This window comes from Onychomys torridus, chromosome 2 (genome assembly GCF_903995425.1).
Source record: "Onychomys torridus chromosome 2, mOncTor1.1, whole genome shotgun sequence".
Classification (NCBI taxonomy): domain Eukaryota; kingdom Metazoa; phylum Chordata; class Mammalia; order Rodentia; family Cricetidae; genus Onychomys; species Onychomys torridus.
Window position 1 is genome coordinate 164836817 of NC_050444.1, and position 16109 is coordinate 164852925.

The 16109-nt window shown below is 44.6% G+C and overlaps 1 non-coding gene across 1 annotated transcript; it reads right to left on the reverse strand.

Moving 5' to 3' along the window:
• Nucleotides 1-474: 474 nt before the first annotated feature.
• Nucleotides 475-599, reverse strand: LOC118579009. Its single transcript, XR_004944381.1, has one exon. It is a non-coding gene; the product is annotated as a small nucleolar RNA SNORA31 (small nucleolar RNA).
• Between the last annotated feature and the right edge of the window lie 15510 nt (nt 600-16109).

Below are 16109 nucleotides of genomic sequence, written 5' to 3' on the forward strand. Positions count from 1 at the left end.
TATATTCCATTCCTACAGGGAGTCAATGCACTTCCCTTCTGGGTGGTATGTACAAGGAAAGATGTAACTGTAATCTGTCAGGCACACTGGGTGGCATTTGGGGACTTCAGACACAGTTCTAGTTTTGATGCTTGCAGGGGAACCCAGTTCTGATACCAAGAACTCTCTCTCTCTGGACAAAGACAAGGACGGGCACCTTTAGTGACATGGTACTCCCTTCTTCAAATGGGAGGGGAGGTCTCTTTCCCCAGAGTCTAAGCTGCAGAAAAGTGTGTGGCCACAGTAACAGACGGCGGGACCAATGCAGGTCCGTGTGCCCGTGAGTCTTTATTGGACTTAGGTAAGACCTATGCCACCAGGACCAGAGTCAGGTCACCTCACTGTGGCTGTGACACAATGAACATGTGCTGTAGTGTTGGAAGCAGTTACCAGCCCCATTGTTGGTCTGTTGGTCTCAAGAACTCTCTTTCTTTTGCATGTACTCTCCAAATCAATCTGAACTGCCATAAAGACAGGCAGGAAGCACAGGGAGATGTTTTCTTTTGCATCCTAGTGCACAGAACAGCCACAAACTGTTCAAGGTCTATGAGTAGATGCTGTTCTCATGAACTCTTGAGGCTTCAGGAAGTGGCTCCTGGAGGCTAGGCTGGTGCTAGGGAGATGAGCCAGCCAGTCTTTGCCTTAGCTGCTCACAACATCAGGGGGCAAACATCCTTTTTAAGGCTGAGCACTCAACAGTCTCATGTTCTCTGACTGGTTGTGGGCCTCTGTGTTAACTGCTAAGGATTGAGAGATGCGTTAATCTGTAGGGGCAGTGACAAGTCATTGGGGTCGGTTTAATACTGTGTCTATTTAGCAGGATAATAACAGTAGATTCTCTACTAGGACCTATGACCTGGCTAATCAAAGGTTCTTGGCCTGATAATGATGCCAGGTATGGGTGATGGTGGGAACATGTCACCTACAGGTACATATCACATGATTATGTCTCTGCTGCTTTGTACCCTGTCTTCCCTGGGACCCTCTTTAAAAAGGCTTACCTAATTAGGTCAGACCTACCACCTTCAATGTGATGACACACAAGCCAGAGGCTGGGACTCTCAGAGGCCGCTTTCGAATGCTGCCTGCCATGAAGTACCACCACAGGCCAAGGAAACGAACCTGACCTGCTTGCTGTTATCTGGTTTACAGGAGCAGCCTTCTGGTAGCCCCTTTGGTGGTCCTAATATTAGGCAGACAGGAATCAGGGTCAGAACACAAGTACTGTGTGGTCACTTCAATCCCTGGGGGATAACAGTGTTTCATCATGAGGCTTCCCTACTGTCTCCCACCCAGGGTATTCTAGGAGGGCCCTGCTTGGACAGATATGTGAGATCAGTTCTGAGATCAGATTGGAGCCTCTAGACTTTTCCTCTTCTGCATGGACATGAGGAGCTCCTATCTCAGGGAGTCCTGGCAGCCTTCCTCTGCCATCCACTCCACCTCTGGTGGAGGCACAGCTTAACCTTCTGGTGTTGTTGATGTCCAGAGCCTGGACTTGAGCCAGCTTAAGGAGACTTGATGCTACTAGGCACAATGCTCCAGCTGAGACCTGCCACACCATGGAATCAAGGTCCATGTGGCCTGCACAGGCTCAAGTTCAGGAGAAAAAGGGTGGATGAATCTGAGAAGCCTAAGAAGGCCAGCACAGCTCCAGGCCTGTTTTCCACTCCCTCTTCCAGGCAGCTGGCAGACAGGGCTCCCAGTGTGAGTGGGGGAAGGAGGCAGCTGGGGATGAGAGGCGTCTTTTCTCTTCCTTCATTAAAAATGACACCTCTCGTTTATTTTGAAGGGAATAGCAGCTGTCTTGAGGGCTCCTAGCCTGACACCTCGAAATTTTTCTCTGTTAAGAATTTGAAAAATATGCAAATATTCTTCATAGAACCAGAAACACTTCTGTCTTAAACGGGTTGGTTCTGATGAAGACAGATCTCATTCCAAGGTCTCGGTTTCCCAGTGCCCTGAGCCTGCTATCATCTTTCCCATGAAATGAGTTTCTGCCATATTTTAAGCTTCTGCTAAGGGAGATGACGGGTGGCAAAGGCTTATTACTACAAATTGCTCCCATGCCAGCTCTTTCACAACATTACCTTTTTAGGGGAGCTCGGCACCCCAGGTGAGCTGCTCTTTGAATCCAGAGCTGAGCACCCTCTGTGGGACTCAGCAGGTTCAGGCCTGAGGACTAATGCACTCAATGGTTCCTAAACCCTATCAGGTGATTTCATGGCCAGCACAAACCACAGTGCTGAGCAAGGAGTCTGGGACCACTGACCTAACTAATACAAAGGACCCATGTCTACCCTTGATCTGGGCTTGGGATCACCAACCTCATCACTTCAGAGGGCCTACATCCTACCCTTGGTCTGGTCTGGGCCTGAGACAGCCGTCCCTATGACTTCAGATCACCAGCACTCATGGCTTGCAGAAGTCTCAGCTCATCTCCATCTTCATCTTCACAGCCTTCCTAGGTTCAGGTCTGTGTGTGTCTTTGTACCTACCAGTTTTCACCTTTTGTTGAAGATATGGTCACAGTGGATTAGAGCCAGCTATACAGCTACATCCTAGCTTGGTGCCCCCTTTCCATTTCTGTTGCTGTGATAAAAAAAAAAACACTGACAAAAAGCAACTTGGGTAGAAAGAGTTCATTTAATTTTACAGTTGCAAAGCTGTTGAGACAGGAACTCAAGGCAAGTAGTCACATCATATTCAAGAGCACAGAGAGACGGACTCATGCATGTCTGTGATTGCTCCCTTCTCTCTCTTCACTTAAAGGGTCCAGGACACCCTGCCTAGGGAATGGTGCCATCTACAAGGGGAAGATCTTCCCACATCGATTAACATAACCAAGACAATCCCCAACAGGCATGCTCAACCCCTCATTGAGATTCTCTTCCCAGGGGACTCCATATTGTATTGACAATTAAAACTAGCTTTTGCACTTGATGACCCCTATCATGGTCCTTTATCCAAATAAGGTCACATACCCAAACCTGGGGACTAAGACTTGAATAGATGTTTTGGGGAGATACAATTCAACCCAGGACATATGCCAGCTGTGAGAACCCTTCATGGGTTGGCACACATCTGGGGCAGATCCTAGGACGGCAAAGCTAGAAGGACAGTTGGCTCTATCCAACCCAACTGAGAGATGTAGAAACACACACAAATGGAGAGATGGCGAAAGCCATAACCAAATCAGTCACAGTGACCCTTGGGGTGGACAGCAAAGACTTTGCTGACGTTACTCTATGGGAAGAGGGAGCCTGTGGGAAATATCCTTAGAGAGGCCCCCCCACTCAGGTTACTGTGGGTCTAGAAGATATGGATTCCCTTATACCAGCTGCTTCTGTGTTTCAGGATTTCATTCAAACCTTCAGGGCTATGGGACTGCAATGATGACTCAGCAGTTAAGAGCACTATGATTCCCAGCATTCACAGTGAGAAGCACACAAGGACTTAAATCCAGATCCAGGGAGATACAACACCTCTCCGGGCACATGCACTCACATGCACATACCTACATATCACACACACACACACACACACACACACACACACACACACACACACACACGTAATTAAACATAAAATAAATTCAAACAAATCTCCAGGATACCCCCATAGGCTGGTATTTTAATCCCCAAAACATCAATAAAGAAACTGAAACTCAACAGTGACCCCACACATCCCAAGGTTAAGCAGCTGCTCACCTTTCTGTTTTCTCAAGAACAGGACAGCCCTGTGCCAAGACCATGGCTTGCTGGCAAATTAAGAGTCCTTGGGGAAGATCCTCGGCTGATCGCAGCATTGAACCAAGCTGTTTTCCAAAGTCGCTCTGCAGAGTATTTCCAAGTAAATAAGATGATGGGGAAGTTAGGAGAGGGAATGGGAGGTTCAGAGATGCCACACACAAGCAGAGGGCTCATGAGACAAATCAACGCCGACATTGTGTGTCGCTCATCTCCTCCCAACAGGATTCAACAAGCGAAAGCGATGATTAGATCCAGTTGGCGCTATATATTCAGGCTCCTGAAGTGTTTGTGAGTGGCTTGTGGAATTTTTACTGGCAGATTATTTAAATTGGCTGGGATTGGAACATTGTCACAGAGATTGAAAGCTGGATCATTGCCTGTAAACAGAAAGTGTGATAAATGACAGGGACAGGGCATTTGACGGCTCTCTGGGATTTGTAGGATTTGTAGAAGTTCCTCGTTTTAATTAGCACCTCTACTAATAATTTAAGTAAGTATGTGTAGCTGAGAAAGGGACCATGGTGCAAGCACTTGAAAACATATATGGAGTCCAAAGGCCAAGGAACCAGCACAACAGATACAACAACCTCATCAACACCCACAGCACCAGCAACCAACATTCTGACAAACACTAGTGTGATAACATCAGATACCACAGTCTAAAAAAAACCACAATCACAGCCACAGCACCAGCAACCATAACTGTGACAATCACCATCATAATAGCATAATATACCATAATCATGATATCTACAAAAACCACAATAACAACCACAACATCAGCAACCATCCTCACAACAACCCTCAGAATACCATCAGACACCACAACCGTGACATCTTCTTCCTCAGCTACATCATCAACAACCACAATAACATCCATAAAGAATAACACTGTTGAAAGCAATCGTCATGACAGCATCATATAATACAACTGTTGTGCCCTGGGTGTGAGACCCCCCCAAAGAGACCACCAGAGACACAAACTCACCAAAATGCAAAAGCAAGGTTTATTGAAGCAGTTCAAGGCACGGGAGGGACCTCCTCAATCCATCCAACGCAATAGAGACTGGAGGAGGTGCCTGCCCTCTGCAAGCTCAGGTTTTAAAGGGAAAAACCATAAGGTTACATCATTTAGGGGTGCTAGTATGGGTACAGTTCTGATTAGGTCAAGTTTTAGGAGCTTTTCAGAATTTCTGTGTTATCTTACTTTGTAGTTTTAATTGGTTGTTTGTCAAACTTTATAGACTACCTCCAGCATTGAGGTATTCTGTGGTTAATTAATTGTTACCAGATAGTCCTTCAAACATCCTGACTTTGTACTTTTGTCCATCTCCGGCATTGGGGCATTCTATGGTTAATCAGTTGTTACTAGATGGCTCTTCAAACATCCTGACTTTGTCCTGGGACCTATGTTAGCAGCTCTGAGAATTTTGAAACTCAGGCCTGTTTCAAGCTGGGGTGAAGGGCTTGCTTGAAATTGGGGTACTTTGGTTTTCAACAACCACAAAATCTACAAGAACCACAGTAACATCATGAACCACCATCACCATGACAACTACCACAACACCATCACATACTACAACCACAACTTCTACCTCCTCAGCTGTGACATCACCATGGTTGTTATTGCAGTTGTTGGTGATGTCTTGGTCCATGGGCGTGTCTATGAGGGATTTTCTTAATGGAGTTCAATGAGGTGGGAAGAGCCATCCTGTATGTGGACAGCACTATTTCATGGCTGGACCCTGGGCTGAACAAAACCCAGAGGGTGTGCTGAGCAATGGTGAGCATACATGTACTCTTCTCTCCCTGTGCTTGACTGGGTGTGACTCATTGCTTCGGGTCCTTGCCTTGACTTCTTTGCAGTGATGAGCTGTAAGCAGGAATTGTGAGCTGAATCAAATCCTTATCCCCTTCTCTGCTTTTGTCAGTGTATTTAATCATAGAAAAAAGATAGAGACTAAGACGCCTTCCCTTGAGGCATTTCATTTTATCTCACACACACCACATCATGTCTATAGATATGACTGTACATCAAGGATTCTCCCCAAACTTCACTTAGAGGACAGTTTGCCTTGTTGAACTTGCACCCTGCCCCCCTCCTCCCACAACCTACTCTAAGCCAAATGGACCATCTCCCTTAGTTTTAGGATATGTTATGGACTTGTCTAAATGGAAAGGGGGTGTTACAAGAGGTTGCTAAGGGGAGTAGAATTCCATTTCTTACAGCAGGCTTGTGGACAACCTGATGCAGATGGGGGTCCCATGCTACCAGAAGGATTTAGGTACATTGTTTGGAGAGGGATGTGTGTACACAGCATGTGAGATGAAGGTCCTAGGTGATTGAATTCACTGTTGTAAGAGGCATGTGTATGTCGTCCAAGCCAAGTGGGGTCCCAGGTTGCTAAGCTATTCCCTATGCTTGCCTACCTCATTCCCAGACCACCACAGTCATCCATATTTGGCTTCAGGATAAACTATTTCATATTTCCTTTGAGGTGAGAGCTGTTTTTGCATTAACAAACAATGGTGGTAGAGGCATCTTCTGCCCCAGAAGATGCCTTGGAAAGCTTTGGGGGTTCTTGCTGGTTCCCAGTGAGGTCCTCCATACTTTATGCTGAGATTAAAGAGTGCTACAAATTTATTATTTGCATTAATAAATTACAGAAAAGCATCTCCCTCCTACGCAGGCATGGTCCTTCCTGCTTGCCCATGGCCAGCAGGGCTAAAGCCTGGTGACTCTGTCTTTTATTAGGAAGTTAGTTTTTGCCTCATGCAGGCTGGTGGGAGGCTTCCTGGCATGTGAGCACAACTTTGCCCATGTCACCTTTTCTGAAGAGGGATCCATGACTTTTCTCAAGTTCAGCAAGCCTCAAATTCTCCATGTCCCTGCTCAGCTGCCTTCCCTGGGGCTGGAATTTCCCCATTTAGGCCTTAAGTTCCTATTATCATGCAAATATGTTAATAGAATAACATTTCTCTCCATCAGGAACCATTATTAGGAGTTCCTATACAAGCTCTGAATTAGGAATGAGACAGCTGGAGCCCCTGGGGGAATGCCTGACTTCTGAGGAGGAAGAACATTCTGTAATTGCCCCTTACTCCTGGCTACAGGCCCTTCCTCACTTGGTGTGGGGGTGGGAGGTGGGGGGGTGGGGAGTGGGTGTGTGGGTAGGGGTGGGGGAGTGTCACATCTTTCTCAAAGGTTGGTTTTCAAGTTCACAAAAACGGGAGGATTAGCCTCTGTGGTCAGCATCCCCCACCTCTGGTTCCCAGCTCTGGATAAGTTATAAAATGCTGTGTTGTTAAAGGTAACTTGGCAGCCGTTAACATTCCTGAAGAATAGAATCACATGGGTGTTCCTCTGTGTTTGCAGCCATCTTTGGCTGGCCTCAAGCTTGTGCCCATCATGATCAGATCCAGTGAATCACGGACTAGAGCCCTGTGTGTGACTTGCTGCCTTGCCCTCACTCACCTGTGATGAACATCTGCACCTCTTCCACCTTGGGAAGATATTCTGAATAAAGCAAACAGGTCCGCAGACCTCTGCTCTCACCTCTCATGGGCAAATCTCACCAGTGGCTATTAAAGTGGAAGACAGACAAACAAAGCCCGTGTTCAACATGCTAAGAAACTGCAGAGTGTATTTCCCAAGGAAACTGATGATGACAGGCATCGTGGTTGTTTTATGTGCTATGTCAATGCAAAAACACAGCTCTCACTTCAAAGGGGGCAATGGTGTCCCCTCATGGAAGTGGCTACATGAGATTTTATTAGGGAACAGAGAAAGTCATAAATCAAAATGTTTAATGAAAACATTGATGGGGGCCACAGGTAGGCAGGTTATACAGTAAAGGGAGGGTGGAGATGTTGCTATAGGTATTTTTTCCTTTAATTAATTATTTTTTTTCATTTTTCTTTATTAAGAAATTTTCTACTCACTCCACATGCTATCCACAGATCCCCCCTCCTTCCTTCCTCCCACCCCCAGCCCTCTCTCCCAAGCCACCCCACATCCCCACATCCCCCAAATTCCATGGGGAGGCAGCAGAGCCCAGCACACTGATCCTAGGCAGGTCCAAGTCCCTTCCCACTGCATCAAGGCTGTGCAAGTCATCACACCACAGGCACTGGGTTCCAGAAGCCTGCCCATAGACCAGGGACAGATCCTGATCCCCCTCCCCTGCCTGAGATTTCAAAGAAGAATTTTAGTATGTTGCCTATAGATGGTTCTTATAATAGTTTGGAGAATAATATGGCTGCTTTTTTGCCCTTTTCTGAAAAGTTTATCTGAAGCTAAAGTGAAGAGTTTTAGATTAATTCCACTGGCAGAAGAAATCTCAAAACAGCCTAGTATAGACTCTATAACATGGTTATTAGTGGTAACTAATGAAGATTTATAATGAAACGGAACAAGCTTAGCAAAGAAAAATACAAAATGTACAATTTGAGAAGAAAAGGAGCACCAGGAACTAGGATGGAATAAAGGGAATGGTGACCTCAGGGCAAGATCCCACCCAAATAAGTTTCCAACTTGTGAAAAGGAATTAAAGCAAAGTTTAGAGTCAGGTGATTGTGCATGCCTTTAATCCCAGCACCCCAGAGGCAGAGGCTGACAGATCTCTGAGTTTGAGGCCAGTGTAGTCTACAGATCCAGTTCCAGGACAAGCAAGCTTAGGCAGTGAAGGAAGAAAAGAGAAAGCTGATGAAGTTTTAATTGAATGAGGGGGCCATGCTCCAGGCCCAGCAAGAGCAGAACTTGGCAGCTTTGGCCACATGATTCTGGCTTTAGAGTCAAGGATAGAAGAAAGGAACCATGGAATCTTCCTCTGTGACTACATAAAACCACTGAGGCTAGGAATGTGTCAAGGTGTCCCTGAATGGAAGCCTAGAAATGTCATTGCATGAAGCTGTAAAGGTGAAGCCTAGATTGCTTGGAGATCACAAGATGTTGGAGATGCCAGAGCTTTAGAACACTTGCTGAGGAGAGCTGCTAAGAGGGAGTGGAAAAAGCCCAAGAGAAAGAAGTGTGTTGTAGTCAACAAAGCTGAATGGAGCTGGAGATCTGAAGAATGCTTTGACATCAGACATGGAAATGCAGAGTTTGGAGTTTGCCCAGCTGGTTTTTTGTCTTGCTTTGGTCCAATATTTCCTCACTATGCTCCCTTCCCTATATATTGGAATGGAAATACATATCCTGTGCCATTGTATATTGGTAGCATGTGATTTGGTTTTTTTGGTTTTTTATTTTGATTTTACTGGAAATTACAGTGCAGAGATTGCATGGGTCTCTGAAGAACTTTGGACTTTTAAATAAATTTGACACTACTATAAACTATGGGTATTTGAAGTTGGATTTAATGCATTTCTACATTATAGTATGGCTGCAAGCCTATGGGGCCAGGGAGTGGAATGTGGTGGTTTGAATTGGTATGGTCCACATAGACCCATCTATGTGAACTCTTGGCCCATTGAGAGTGGTGCTATTAGGAGATGTGGCCTTGTGGGAGGAGGTGTGGCCTTGTTGGAGGAGGTGTGGCCTTGTTGGAGGAGGTGTGGCCTTGTTGGAGGAGGTGTGGCCTTGTTGGAGGAGGTGTGCCACTGTATGGCTTTGAGGTCTACTTGCTCAAATTATCCCCAGTGTGGCACACAGTTTACTTCTTACTGCCTATGGAACAAGATGTAGAACTCTTAGCTCTTTCTCCAGCACCATGTCTGTCTGCATGCTGACGTGTCACACCGTGATGATAATGGACTAAACTACTGAAACTGTAAACCAGCCCCATTTAAATATTTTTCTATATAAGAGTTGCTATGGTCATGGTGTCTCTTCATAGCAATAGAAACTCTAACAAAGACAAACTTCAATACTTTAAAAGCCCACCATTTCTTTAAAAATCTAAAGTCTCTTTCTTAACTGTGAACACCTGCAAAATCCAAAAGAAGTTAAATACTTTCTTACTCCAACAGGGAAGAATTGGGACACAGTTACAATTGGATCAAAGTAAATCCAAAGTCCAACACCGTAAATCAAATTCTATACTTCAATTTCCCTTTGGCCATTTGAAGCACACAATGGGTATGACAGATTTTAGCTAGTTCCCCTTCACGCTTGCCGCTATCTTTGAAGGTTGCCCTACAATTCTGGCATCTCCAATAAGTTGGATTCTCTACTTCGATTATAGCTCTACATTTGCCAATGGCCTCCTTACCTCCTCTGTGGGATTATGACCCTGCCACATTGTACCAACTCTCAGCTGTTCTCTATGACCCTTTCATGCCTTCAAAACCATGTCACATCACCAAAGATCAGCTACCAACCTGAGCAGCAGCCTTTTCCCTAGCCAACTGCTGGACCACAGTTTCTCTGTGATGACCCTCAGGAAATATTTCCCAGAAGATTTCACCTCAATGATGCTTATCTCTTATTAATCACAACTAACTTTTCAGCCCCAGCTTACTAGCATCAATTTCCCCAGTAAAGTAAAGAATTCATGCCAGTGGTGCTGGTCTCTTGTTGATGACAGCTAACTCTTTGGCCACAGCTGACCAGAAACCACAGATTTTTGATTCAATATATCACAAACGGCCCTGGTAGAATCTTTGAGGGCCTTGAAAACTTCCTCCTGAAAACCACAATACACTCCCCCATCATCTGTAATGCCGTCAGCGTTCTTGTCTTCCAAGCTTCCACAGAGCAGCTTTAAGTATTCAATGGCTTGTTCACCCCAAGTTCCAAAATCCTTCCACAATCCTTGGTAAAAACAATACAGTCAGGTCCATCAGGACACAGCTGGTACCAATTTCTATTTGAGTTTCTCTGTCGTTGTGATAAAACACTGGACAAAAGAAACTTGGGAGAAGAGGGGGTTTATTTGGCTTACAAATTACATACCATCATCCTGGGAAGCCAAGGCAGAACTCCTGGCAGGAAAACCTGGAGGCAGGAACTGAAGCAGAGGCTCCGGAGGAGTGCTGCTTACCTGCTTGCTCCCAGTCTTAGTCAGTGTTCTATTGCTTGAAGAGACACCATGACCTTGGCGACTCTTATAAAGGAAAGCATTTAATTGGAGCTTGCTTATAGTTTCAGAGGTTTAGTGTATTATCCTCATAGCAGAAAGCATGGTAGTACAAGGGCAGACATGGTAGCTGAGAATTCTACATCCAGATCTGAAGGCAGCAGGAAGAAGAGAGAGTCATTGTGTCTGGCTTGGGCTTTTGAAACCTCACATCCCACCCTCAGTGACACACTTCCTCCAAAAAGGCTACACCTCCTAACCTATTCAGATAGTGCCACTCCCTCATGACTACACATTCAAATACTTGAGCCTATGGGGGCCATTCTTATTCAAATCACCACATGCCCCATGGCTTGATCAGCTACCTTCCTTACACAGCCCAGGATCACTTGCCCAAAGGTATTACCACCACAGTGAGCTGTGCCCTCCCACATCCACTAGCAATCAAAAAATTGTCCACAGACTTGGATACAGACCAGTGCAGTAGAGGCAATTCCTCAGTTGAGGCTCCTTCTCTCTGAGTGTCTCAAGAGTGTATGAAGTTGACAAAGACCGACCAGCATGCCCTACAATCCACTGTGACAATCACAGAAATAACATGAATGGACACACAAGTGACTTGATTACACACCCCTTTGAACCTGCATTGTTAAACACAAAAATGACACAAGTAGACCCTCATAGCCCACTTTGATGCACACAGTAATGACCTAAATATCCTTTTCCCTCTGTTCCTGTTCATATATATAGGTATGTGTGTGTGTTTAAAGTTATTTTATATTTTTTGTGTATATGTATTATATATTTAAAGCTTTTATATATTTTTGTGTATATGTATATATATACATATATATAGTTTTTGTTTTTTGTTTTTTTGAGACAGGGTTTCTCCGTGTAGCTTTGTACCTTCACTCGGTAGCCCAGGCTGGCCTCAAACTCACAGAGACCCACCTGGCTCTGCCTCCCGAGTGCTGGGATTAAAGGCATGCTTTTATGTATACATAAATATATACACCGCCCGGCTTATGTATATATTTAAAGATGTGTGTGTGTGTGTGTGTGTGTGTGTGTGTGTGTGTGTGTGTGTGTGTGTGTAACTGGAACATCAGTGCAGGTACCTGTGAAGCCTGGAATCCCCTGGAGCTAGAGTTTCACATGGTTGTGAGTCACCCAGTGTGGGTGCTGGGTACTGGGCTCTAGTCCTCTGGAAGAGCCACCAGCAGTCTTAGGATTCACCACTCCAGCCTCCTTACCTTCTTTACTCTGGACTAGTTTGATCCACTTTACCTACAGATCAGCCATACCGCTCTAAGTTTGTTGTTTATCTGCAGCTCACCATACAAGCATTTCAACTAATTCTGGCCTGACTTCAATATTATGACATTTCATGTATAATTTAGTAACTTTACAGTAATAAATTGTATTTATTCCTCAGATCCTTCATGCCAATGTCGTATTCCACTGTCGTATTTGCTGAGGGATGTTTTCTTTGTTGTCCCTGGTTTCGCTTTGCCTGATTGACTTCTTGGGCAGCAGCTTGCTCTGTAGCCCGGGCTGGCCTTGAACTTGCTACCCTTGAGCCTGTACTTTCTGAATGCTGGGAATTATACATGTGGATGACTCTTCCTTGTCCTATATTTTTATTTAACTCTTAAATTATATTTTGAAAAATGAATATGAAAGAAATTATATCTATTGACAGCTTTCCAATAGTGAATGTTTTGCAGTTTCCTCTTGCAAAAGAAGTATGAACATTTCTTCATGCTTTCCTGGCCAAACATTCTCTCATTTGGCCTGTTTGTTTAATCCTTTAGCATTCCTCCATTTTTGCATAATCCATTTTTATGATTACTAAATTTTATATTTAAGAACTTTTCATTCCTTTATTTTGTTTTATTTGTTTGTTTGTTTATGGTTTTGTTTTGTTTTTTTGAAACAGAGTTTCTCTGCATAGCTTTGCAGTCTGTCCTGGAACTCTGTAGACCAGGCTGGCCTCAAAATCACAGAGATCCACCTGCCTCTGCCTTCCAAACACTAGGATTAAGGCATGCACTGCCCAGTTTATATAGATTTCTTAAGTATTTTTTACTGTTTTTAAGTCTCTGCCTTCCTCAGGGCTGGGCCTCCAGAATCCTTTGCCTGGAGCCCTTCTCCTTATCTTGGCAAGATCACTAACCACTACTCTTCACCAGGGTTCTCTACCCTCTGGGGAAGCAGTGTCCATCTTGCTTGCTTCTCTTAGGGTGTCTGGCCTGTATTGCCAGATGTCTGGCATTCTGCATGCTCTGTGCAGTTTTCTAGCTGCTGTGATGCGAGCTGGGGGCTGCCCCATTTACTTTAGCACAGTGGGAGCAGAGATCTATCTCTCTGATGGACCTGGAGTCAGTAAAGACAACTTAGCCTTTCACTCAATGTCTGGTCTCTCGTCTGTAATATTTTGGAGGACATTTCCTGCCCTGTTATTATCTCTGAGTCACCATGTCCCAAACAAACTTTTTATCTTTGCCTTGGCATCAGCCCTTCTTTCCAGTCACCTGGTGTCTGACAAGCTTAAGTCTTGGCCATCTTTAAACATTAACTTTATTGTCTACCTTCCTCTTTAATCCATTCAGCTTCAAAGTATGCAAGTTCTTTGAAGATCTATTAAATATACTCCCTTCTCTCAATGTCGACTCAACTTTACTGGGACAAGTTTCTGTCAACTCAATAATAGCTTTCCAAAGGGACATTGAGGGGGAGGCAGGCTGATGGCATAGACATAGAACGCCTTTCACGGATAAGCAGGGTCTGCCAACACATCAATCCACCTGTATCCTGTATCCTCCTTCCCACTGAATCTTCCATCTACTTCTCTCTTCAGAGCTCACTCTTATTTTCTATCCCTCATAGCCACACTATGTATAGAAACCTCTCAAATGAAATATGGCTTACTCTAGGAAGTTGTGTGTGTGTGTGTGTGTGTGTGTGTGTGTGTGTGTGTGTGTGTGTTTGTGTGTGTAAGAGCATGTACATATGGAAGCCAGAGATGTTGGCTGTCTTCCTTGGCTAGTCTCCACACTATTTTTGAAGCAGGGTATCTCACTGACCATAGACTATCAGTCAACTAGACTGGCTGGTCAGCAAACCCCAGGGATCCCTGGTCTCTGCTTTCCCAGTGTATGAATTACAGGCATATGTTGCCAGGATCACTTTGTATGTGGGCACTAGGGTTTCAAACTCAGATACACATAGTTCCATAGCAAGCATGTTGACCAATGAGCTACCCCCATTCCCCTCTCCATTAGTTTTTTACCTGTGGTGCTGGGCTGCCTCCCCTAGGCTCATTGTCCAGGGTGTTTCTCCTGTCACATGACTTGGTAATTGCTTGTCTCCTCCAGCAGATAGGCTGAACTTCCTGTATACCTAGCTCTCAAGCTGCAATCACAGACATCACCTTGTCATACAGGATGGGGGAGTCATACTTGTTGACTTAGCAAAAGCCTGGGTGATGTAGACATTGGATGCTCTGAATTGGTAGATTCAGAGCAGAAACAGAGACTCATGGGAGTTCAGTAAGAAGCATCAGAAAGGAATGTCTGACTTACTGTTTATTGTAACACCCCTTGTATCATCCTGGCTAGCACTCAGCTGGCAGTGTGGAATCTTCTACTCTATAACTGGGAGTGTTCCTGTCACAGCAGCATGTTCCACTTCAAACCTATTTCATTGTTAGAAATTGCACTAGGATCTTGCTCCTTGTGTCTTTTACCCATTTGTCTCAATCCTTGTTCTGAACCTGCATTGACAAACGCTACCATTTAAGTGGCTGGTAGCCTGGAGGCTGCAAGACCAGAGTCTCCTGTCACATCAGCTGGGATGTGTAAGGTCATATGCTCACTGTTCTGAAGATGAGGAAATGGATACTTGTGGGGGCAGTTCTCTTCAGAAACAGATATGGTCCTCAAGGTTTCCAAGCACTTGTGATGCTCCAGTTCAGGGTCTGACATGTGAGGGAAAGAGCCTTCTGTGGGCCCCAGCTTCCAGGCTCTACCCCAGCCACCACACTACCCCACCTACCATCCTTTTCCAGTCATTGTCCTATCCCAATCATCATCTAATCTAGCTATAATTTTATCCTAGCTACCACCTTATCCCAACCACAACCCAATCCCAGCTGCAAGGGCATCCAGTCACCTCCTACCCCAGCCACTATGTCATTGCAGCCACCATCCTATACCAGCTTCCAAGCCATCTGTCTACCTACAAGTTTATCCTAGCCACCATCCTATTTTAGTGTATTAGTCAGGGTTCTCAAAAGGAGCAGAACTTACAGAATGAACATACAGGTTGTGATCTAGCTTATAGACTAAATCTCTCTCTCTCTCTCTCTCTCTCTCTCTCTCTCTCTCTCTCTCTTTCTCTCTTTCTCTTTCTATTATCTATGTAACTATCTACCAATACCACACACACACACATACACACACACACACACACACACACACACACACACACACACACACGGTATTTTACCTGGTGTGCATGTAGAAGTCAGAGGACAACTTGCAGGAGTTGGATCTCTCCTTCCACCACACAGGCTCTGGGAACCAAACTCAGGTTGTCAGATTTGTCAGCCAGTTCCTTTTCTAGTTGCACCCACATAATCTGCTCTCCTGGCCCACTGCTCAGCCTGATTTGAGGATGAGGGCATGTCAAACTGTATATTGCCAGGAAAACAACCTCATTCAAGATGCAAGTTTACATTTCTATTGGATGAGAAGTGTGGCACCATTGTATGTATAGTGATGTCAAATATTTTATTCTGGGGAGATAGATAGATAGATAGATAGATAGATTAGATTAGATAGACAGATAGATAGATGATAGATAGATGATAATTAATAGATAGATAGACAGATAGATTAGTTAGATAGATAGATAGATAGATAGAAAGAAAGATGGTAATACGTAGATAGATGATAATTAATAGATAGATAGATAGACAGACAGACAGACAGACAGAATGAACTTAGATAGATGAACTTGTAGAATGAATATATATGGAATTTATTACAATGGCTTACAGGCTGTGGTCCAGGTAGTCCAACAATGGCTGTCTACCAATGGAAGGTCCAAAATTCAGTAGTTGTTCAGTCCACAAGGCTGGATGTCTCAGCTGGTCTTCAGTACACTGGAGTCCTGAAGAAGCAGGCTCCAATGTCAGTGAAGGAATGGACTTGCCAGTGAGAACAAGAGCAAGCAGGGAAAAAGAGAGGAACCTTCCTTCTTCCATGTCCTTTAGATAGATGCCAGCAGCAGGTGA